We start from the raw sequence: 9,551 nt of genomic DNA, 5'->3' as shown, positions 1-9,551 counted from the left end.
ATTAATGATGAAGAGAGTGAATGTTGAGTGTGTTGGATGTGCTTACTATCATTTGGGCTTGTGGAATGCTTTGTCTTGGATGGTGTTGAGCTTCTTGAGTATTGTAGGAGCTGCACTCATTCAGGCAAGTGGAAAGTATTTTATCAAATTCCTGACTTATGTTTGTAGATGGTGGACTGGATTTAGACAGATGATGATTTATACAACGCAGAATTTCTAGCATTTGATCTGTTCATTCAACCACAATATTTATATGGCTTGCCCAGTTCAGTTTGTGTTTAATGATAAGTCTCATGATATTGATATTAGGGGAGTCAGTGATGATAGTGCTATTGAATGTCAAGGAAAATTAGAAAAGATTCTCTCTTATTTGAGATGCCCTTTGCCTGGCACTTGTACAGTGCAAATGTTACTTGCTACTGATTAGTTCAAATTGGAAATTGTCCTGCTCTTGTTTCATGGACTACTTCATTATATAGAGACAGAGAAACCTCTAAGTTGTGCAATCCTCATTGCACATACTGGCTTCTCACCTTTTGTTGGAAGGACATTCATTAAAGTTGTTTGGACCTGAGGTGTTAACCTGAGGAATGTCTTCTGTGGTATTATTTGTCTGAGGTGATTCACCTCCAACAACCACAGCTATCTCGCGCCATGGTTGGGATGACTCCAAGCATCAAAGAGATTTTCCCTTGATTCTCACTAACTCCTGAATTGCTGGAATTCCCTGATGCAATACTCAATTTCAAGCTGCTGTAATACCAAGGATAGTCACTTGCATCTCTAAGTTGAAATTCAGTTTTTTTGGACCCATGTTTGGACCAAGGATGTCATGGGGTCAGTATCTGAGTAGTCCGAGTGGAACACAAACTGATCATTGGTGAGCAGATTAATGTTGAGTGAGTGCTACATTAAAGTACTTTTGAAGACACACCTTCATCATTTTGCTGATTGCAAGTAGACTGAGATTAGCTAACCAGATCAAATTTGTTCTGTATTTTGTGGACAGGACACACCCTGGGTAAGTTTGCATAAAATTTAATAGATGCCAATGCTGTAAGAACAGCTTGGCTAGGAGTGCAGCTGGATGTGGAAGTCAAATCTTCAGCACTGCAGCTAGGATGTTGTCAGGGCTTCATTTTTGCTTTATCCAATGTTTGCATTTTTGGTCCAGGTTTTCTCTTATTGGTACCAAAGTTTCTTCCTATATTGTTCTGCTCTTGAACTTGTCCCAAACATTCTACACAAAAGGAATCAAACACAGGGAGAATGTGTCAGCATCTGTCAACCAGTAAAGAATTCTTTACTTTAATTTGTACAACCCAGGTGGCACAGATACAGAAACAATGCAATAAATCTTAACTTCCCCACAGAATGCCTGTCAGAGGAACAGTAGTGCATTAAACAGCTCGCCCTCTGTCTGATTTCCTTACAATCCTTCCACCTTGCCATGTCCTTCACAGCGGACTTTGCTTCAACACTAACCTGCCAGAATTTGTTCAGGCTACTTGTTACTGGTCTCTGTTAACCTGTTCCCTTAGCCTCCACTCCCCACACTTTCTAATGAGACTTAGCCTTCGCTTAATAGCACAGAGAAATGTCGTAGCAGCATAGGACAACAACTTCCTGTTTATAGGAATATTTTCTTTGAAAGATGTTTGCCCCTATCATCACTCCCATTGTGGGCTGCAACTGGCTTTTACTGCATTTCACATGTTAGAAGCTCATTCTCACTTTTTGCATTATCTTCAAAAGAGAAGATAGCCATTGCAACAGAGAGAGAATGACAAAGACTGATCACCTCACTACCCATCCAATACTCAACATCACCTCATCCCACGCCAAACATTTACATTTCTATTTCTAATCAAGAAGTAGCTCTGCATATATTGTGGAAGGAAGATAGTCGGGGATGAGACACAGCAGAGAAGGAGGGTACATTTAGGGTGCACTGCTATTTTGTTCATTCTCATCCCAAACTACGTCATCAGTTACACATTCAAGTCTCTTTTCCACATCTCTAATTGCCCTTAAGAAACCCGAGATCATCTTTGGACACATTGAACATTAATTCCAATTTAAAAGTCAAAATAATTGTGGAGATAACTGTGGTTGTCTGGTGATAGAAACCTTGAAATGTCACACCAAATAGGTGTCAAGGAAGCTTCAATGGGAGGAAATTAAAAAGATGTAAGAATTAAAAGAATAAAGGGTACTCTGAACAGAATCACAATTTCTTGGAAATTATCTCAGACTGTAAACAGAATAGAAGAAAGGCAGCAGTTTGTACTCGAGACATGTTTATTGTCTCCCTTTTTCAAGAATATAAGTCCAAAGATGTGCAGGTTAGGTGAATTGGCTATGCTAAATTGCCTATAGTGTTAGGTGCATTAGTCGGAGGGAAATGGGTCTGGGTGAGTTACACTCCGGAGGGTCGGTATGGACTTGTTGGGCCGAAGGGCGTGTTTCCACACTGTAGGTAATCTAATCTAATCTAATCTAATCATATAAGAATAAGTGTTAAATGCCAGTTTAACCTTGATCTGTGGGCACTGGAAGAAGGTGTGCCAGTGAGCTGAGGTGCCCATGTGACAGTGCAGTGAGCTATTGTATGCAGCTCCTTGTGAAGGACAGTCAAAGAAACTCAGTAGAACAGTCACCTCTGCATTGCAGGTAAAAGTCTCTCACTCTAAAGGCTAAACTGCAGCCAGCCAGTGAGCCAGCACACCAACCAAAGGAAATAAAAGAAAGGATTGTCTCACTCTGACTACTGCCAGTCAATCACTGACAAAATGATACAGAACAAAAGGATTTCAACTAATTTGCAAAGCCGAGCACCTCAAAATCCTCTGTTCAATGAAACTCATTCCATGAAAGGGTGGTTAAGTCTGAAACTTTGTAACATTTAGTCAGGATTTAAATATTCACTGTATTGTCATAATTTCCAATACTGGGGCTGAAAGCTGGAAAAGGGATCTTTGTTGACTGATGAGGACATGATGGGCCAAACAGCCTCCTTCTGACCTGTAAATATCTATGAGTCTATGAAACTACATTAGGAGTTGTAGAGAGAAACTTGTCATGAAATTCAATGAAAATGAAATGGTAAGATCCAGCCAATTGTGTCTACATATATACTTGCTCCCTTATAGAGGTTTGTAAAATTATGAGGGGCGTGGGTAGGGTAAATAAACAAGGTGTTTTCCCTGTGTTGGGGGAGTCCAGCACTAGAAGACATAGATTTAGGGTGAGAGAGGAAGGATTTAAAAGGGACCTAAGGGGCAACTTTTTCACACAGAGGGTTGTGCATGTATGGGATGAGCTGCCAATGGTGGAGGCTGGTACAATTTATAACATTTAAAAGGCATCTGGATGGGTATGTGAATAGGAAGGGTTTAGAGGGATATGGCAAATGGGACTAGATTAATTCAGGATATCTGGTCAGCATGGACGAGTTGGACTAAGGGTTCTGTTTCCATGCTGTACATCTCTATGACTCTATGTTATCAAAAAAATGAATTGCATTCTTTAAATGGAAAGGGAAGGCTGTTGTGTTATTGAGTGGATCCCAGACAGTTAGTATACATGACTTTATGATGTGACATTCCAGTATAAAGGTACCCACCTTATCTTCAATCAGACACTCAGTACAATGGAGTCAGTGTAGTATATTCAGTCAATGAGTTATGTACATGTAATGTTCAATGACATCAGTAAGAATAGATCCCAGAATATGTTTCAGTCTGTAATATTATATGAAGGTTAAGAGCCATGTGAATAAAGTTCAAGATATTTGGCTCAACAAGAGTCCAGTCTGTGGTATCTCTTTTGTGAGTTAGCATCTAGAATAGCACTCACACCATATTATACTGTCAATGGTGCTTGGCCCAAAAAATCATGTCACAGGGTTACGGAGGGCAAATTTCTGAGTAATGATAGGAAACATTTCTTCATTCGGTAGGAGGCCAATTCATAGGGTGAATGGACGGGAAAATGGGTGGCAATCAGGATACAGGATGCATTTAGAGCTGAAATAAATACTGTAGGGAAGCAATAATCAAGTTGACATTTTGAAATTATGAGATCAGATGAGTTGAAAGGTTTTCTTTATTCAAATCTATCTTTATGCAAGTTCAGGACAAGTTCAGCTCACCATCACTGAAAAACCAATAATCCATACTTTTAATTATTCTTTTAATGGAGATTTTATGAAAATGCATATTCTTCACAATGAAAGGCTATTATTAAAAGGTCTTTGCTGTGCCATAAAAGTGCTTTCATTCCTTCAATATTAATAAGAACATATTTAAAGCTGAACCTTAGAATAGTCTACAGCTTGGATAAGTTTAAAATTAAAGACTGTGCATCAGCCTATGTATAAGTGGGTGTGCAAGGGCTAGTGACCATCCATCCTTTACATAAATGTATTTGGGCCATACGTTTATGGAATTTCTAATATGCAAGAAGAAGGTAATAAACTGCAGAAAATCATTTGATTATTTTCCCAAAAGTTAAGCCTCTATGTTGGCTGTTGAGAGAAGCAGTTGCAGAATTATTGGGTTCTATGAAACCTCTATTTTCAAATGTGTGAAAATAATTGGCCATAAATATGGTGCGTCCAATTCTGTGTAGTGCTTATTCTGTTTTACTTTGCTGATATTACAGTAAATCAGGAAAATTAATGAATATGGCTAAAAGTACTGCTTCTGTATATCTAATAATCCTGTGGTTCACCTTAAAGATGCTCACAACTCAGGTTAATAGCAGGCTTAAACTCATTGTGTTAGATGTGAGAATGATCTTAATATTTATGATTTCTCAGCTGAATACTGAAGACTCCAACTTGATTGATGGAAACTGCTAAAGCGTATTTTGAAGATTTCACTGATCTGATCAACAGCAGCTTGAGTGCTTACAGGAATAACATTATCTCTGTCCTGAAGCTGGTTTTCTGAGACCTGCCATAAGTATTGGTCTTTACATCATGAACCAAACAGCCTTCTTTCATACCTCATCATTCTAGTTTTCAATGTTCAAGGAATACTTGAGTGAAAGAAGGAGGATCGTTACTATTTCCCAAACCTTAGGAAAATAATAAAACACATTAAACATGCACAACAAATTTAGGTACAAAGTTTGTCAGAAACCACATATTTTCATTTTTGGGACTAAAAACTGAAATGTAAGTGATAATGATATTATTCAATGTACCCAGGGAGCTTTGCAACTTGAAATGTAAGGGTTACATACTACTGTGCTCGACAATACAATGCTGCTTTTTGAAGCAGCGAGAGGGAGAATTTGAGACAGAGTGGCACCAAGAATCTTTCAACTTAAAGAAATTCATGCGGGCAACAGGCCTCTGATTGTTGAGCTATTCCATGTTAAAAAAACTGTGATTGCCAAGGACAGCAGATAAAAAACCTTCCAGAAGGCATTCATCTCTCTCTCCCTCTGTCTCCACATAGGAAATAAACAGAAAAACCACATAAGTTTAAAGAGAAGATTCTAAAATATGAAAAGGCCTAGGTCCAGCTGATCAACCATTGAATTGAAGAACAATTTGCGCCCTAACAAATTAGTGTGCCATTAATGCTAAAATTAAAAGGACTTATGACAAAATGAATGCCCACATTGTGATCTGGACTTTTGATCTTCAAAATTCTGTTTATCTGCCTATAATCTTTTTCCATCAATAGTATCTATGTCAAACCATTTATCCTTTGTCTGTATTAATCATGATTGTGTGTGCGTGTGTGCGCAAGTACACACTTTTTATTGGAGCAAAGTTTAAATCATACATTAGTACATTAGAAATCATTTTTCTGCCATTTGTTAAAGTTAAGTGTATTACAATGAATAGTTATTTTGCTGTTCGTGATGAAATCTGGTAAGAGTTGCTTTCGTCTTGAGTAGCAATCATTCACTTATTTCATTGGTCTCATTAGTATTTTTATATGTTATGTGCGTTGTGACAACCTGTGGAAAAGTGAAGCATGATTATCGGGTGTACTCTTCCCAGTCAAATTATGAGAAATTTGAAAAGAGAGCAGCATCAAGTACTGAAAGGAAGATCAAAAATATGCACTTTGAAAATATCCTTTCAGTCCATTAGTAAGTGCCTGAAATATAGTTCCACTGGCCAGAATCTTTCCATATTTTGGCAAAGTGTAATTTTGTCCAATTTCCTGCAAGGTTTCTCTCCATGAAGCTGAGAGGGTTTCCTCACACAATCATCCCTAACTTGCCTCATTACCTGCTGAGCATCACCATATGGAGTCCCTCACATCTGATACTAGCCCAACTCTCCCATCCACTGCAGCCAGTGGTACTTAACTGTGCTGTGAAAAACCAAGAATTATCAGCAGCCTTAGTGTTGGCAACATACTTAAAACGCCATTGTGCACTAAGTCAAGTGCTAGCAGTCTGGAGCTGCCCTGCACATTTGTAGATACATAGTACTCACACACCTCACTCCCCCACCCCGCCACCACCCACGCATACAAGGGGAAATTGGAACTCCCGCTTTGCCGACAGGAGCCTGGAAGTCTTCAGTGGATGGCATGGTCCAAAGGATGGACATTCGCTTCCCCCAGGTACCCTCGGAAGAGAATATAACTGCTTCTGAGCAATCATCAGCAAGTCTGCCTCCTGCACCTTCTACCAGATCAGATACTGAAACCCCAGTGAATATGTTATCTAAATTAGCATTGGTAGAAACTGCTGGAGGGCACATCACTGTCACATCTCCGCAGCTGGCAGAGGAAGAAATGCCCGAGGTCACTGTAAATCAGAGGACGAGCAGAGACCAGGCAGGTTAGGATCCCATGCTGGTGGCAATTAAGGACTAAGGACAATGTAACAAGCAGACATAGAAGGAGCAGGCAGTTTTGTTCAGGTCACTGGGTAATCTGACACAATGGCTGCAGGACTTCAACAATGTGGTTGGGATGCTGCTGTTTCTGACACGCAAGTGACTAGCAGCCTCCATGGACGGGCTGGCAGATGCCCTGGAGAGCCAGGTCCAGCACAGTCCATTGCTTGAGACATTAGTCAACATCAACAGCAAGACATCAGGAGAACCAGGGAGCCTGAGCTCACTTCAGGTGCCCCTTTCCAACATGGAGACAGGACAGCACCAGGAGGTACCCAGTGGGATTGGAAGCCATGCAGGGACTTCCAGATGCCCCCTCATAGGACTCATCTGACCTGGGACAGATTGCCAGCTCCACCCTGCCTGCCATCCTTGATCCTGTGGGAGTTCAAGCTAAGGATGGTGCACATGTCTCTGGGCAGGACATGATCCAGGCTCTCCAGGGCACCCGCCATCCTGCCCAGGACATGGTCAACATGTCAGGGCCTTCTAGACACAAAAACCCCGGAAACCTCCAGCACTAATGGACTCCACTGTAGATTGTGGCATAAACGTTGTTCCAGTGTATAAGATGACTCAAATCCTTCACCGTCAAAGTCCATTTTTGGCCTAAGTTTGCCACGTAGGTTGACCTCCTGGTCCTCAGTCTCCTCTCCCATTTCAACTGTCAAATAAATCAATGCTGGCATTGGGAGTTGGTCTCACTGTATAAGCTAGCATTTGGAATAAAGCAAGCAATGTGGACCTTGTCACCAAGATGATGAATGGGAGTTTAAGACATTCAGATGGAGAACAGACAGTGTGATCAAAAACTGAAATAGGTCTTCAAGCAAAGGAAAAGTACAAGAAAATGATTTCAAATTAAAAATAATAAAACTTGCTAATGTTTATATATTATTTCATGGGATTTGGGTTTCCATGGCTTCCATGGTTTCAATACATACAGAGAAGAGTTGAGAATGGGGTGCTGGAAAAGCAGAGCAGGTCAGGCAGCATCCAAAGAGCAGGAGAATCAACGTTTCAGGCAAGAGCCCTTCATCAGGAATGAGGCTGTGAGCCAAGGCAGTGGAGAGATAAATGAGAGGGGGGTGGGGCTGGGGGGAATATAGATGAGAGTGAGATAGATAGAGGAGGGTGATGGTGTTAGAACGGAGAGGTGGGTGGAGCAGATAGGTGAGAAGGAAGATGGACAAGTGGTTCAAGAGGACGGTGTCAAGTTGGAAGGTTGGAACTGGGACAAGGTGGGGGGAGAGGAAATGAGAAAATTGGTGAAATCCATATTGGTGCCAAGGGGTTGGAGGGCCCCAAGGAGAAAGATCCAACCTTCACATTTCCCCTCCCTCCACCTTATCCAAGTTCCAACCTTCGCATTTCCTCTCCCCCCACCTTATCCCAGTTCTAATCTTCACATTTCCCCTCCCCCCACCTTATCCCAGTTCCAAACTTTCAACTCGACATTGCCCTCTTAAACTGTCCTACTTGTCCTTCCTTCCCACCTACCCGCTTTACCTTTCTCTCCGACCTATCAGCTTTACCTCCACTTCCTTCTACCTATCGCAGTCTCTGTTACCTTCCCTCCAGCACCACCTCCTCCTCATTTATCTATCCACCCCCTCATTCCTAATGGAGTGCTGTTGCCTGAATCATCGACTCTCCTGCTCCTCGGATGCTGCCTGACCTGCTGTGTTTTTCCAACACCACACTCTCGATTCTGATCTCCAGCATCTGAAGTCCTCACTTTCTCCCATATAAGGAAGAGAGACAACAGAGCATGGGAGTGCAAGGAGTATTTTGGGAGGGAGAACTTTCCTCAGTGACCACCACTCTGACTTTGATTAGGGCACAGTACACTACGTCTTGCATGACTATGTGGTGTGCCTGGGGCTCACGGGGTAATGTTGGGAGATGAACAGCTAAAAAATAGGTTGAGTGGGAGCATGGCAATGGATTGCACAAGGAGTCCAGAAGATGTAGACATGAAGATTTGGGGAGTCACCTGGACTGAGAGGCTGAGACTGTACCTCAGTCCATGGAGCACAATCACAACTGTTGTGGTGATTTATCAGTCATAAATGCATGATAAAAATTAAATGATCCATTTCAAACAGATACGCTGTTTTGGAAAATGTAGGGGGTGATGGATTCTCAGGGGAACGTAGCACAAACAGCCAAGTTTCTGGTTTTGAGACTGGCTCTAATGCAACGAGGGGTACGTTGGCTTCCAAGAGATCAATTGTGTTAGGGGATTCTCTAGTGCGAGGTACAGACAGACATTTCTGCGGCCAGCAGCAAAAAAGCAGAATGGTGTGTTGTTTCCCTGGTGCTAGGATCAAGGATGTCTCAGAGAGGGTGCAGAATGTTCTCACGGGGGAGAGGGGCCAGCAAGAGGTCGTTGTCCACATTGGAACTAACGACATTGGAAGGGAAAAGGTTGAGATTCCGAAGGGAGATTACAGAGAGTTAGGCAGAAACTTAGAAAAGAGGTCCTCGAGAGTAGTAATATCTGGATTACTCCCAGTGCTACGAGCTAGTGAGGGCAGGAATAGGAGGATAGAGCAGATGAATGCATGGCTGAGGAGCTGGTGTATGGGAGAAGGATTCACATTTTTGGATAATTGGAAGCTCTGTTTGGGTAAAAGTGACCTGTACAAGAAGAACGGATTGCACCTAAATTGGA

General features: G+C 41.7%; 1 long non-coding RNA gene across 1 annotated transcript in view; it reads right to left on the bottom strand.

Moving 5' to 3' along the window:
- Positions 1-855: 855 nt before the first annotated feature.
- Positions 856-9,551, bottom strand: part of LOC122551968 — a 131,647-nt gene continuing 122,951 nt past the window's right edge. Inside the window, exon 3 of the long non-coding RNA XR_006312235.1 lies at positions 856-1,240. This is a non-coding gene — a long non-coding RNA (uncharacterized LOC122551968). The remainder of the gene's footprint in view (positions 1,241-9,551) is intronic.

Source organism: Chiloscyllium plagiosum, chromosome 7, assembly GCF_004010195.1.
Source record: "Chiloscyllium plagiosum isolate BGI_BamShark_2017 chromosome 7, ASM401019v2, whole genome shotgun sequence".
NCBI lineage: Eukaryota > Metazoa > Chordata > Chondrichthyes > Orectolobiformes > Hemiscylliidae > Chiloscyllium > Chiloscyllium plagiosum.
The sequence above is the reverse complement of the archived record's forward strand: the minus strand, read 5'-3'. Positions and strand labels throughout refer to the sequence as shown.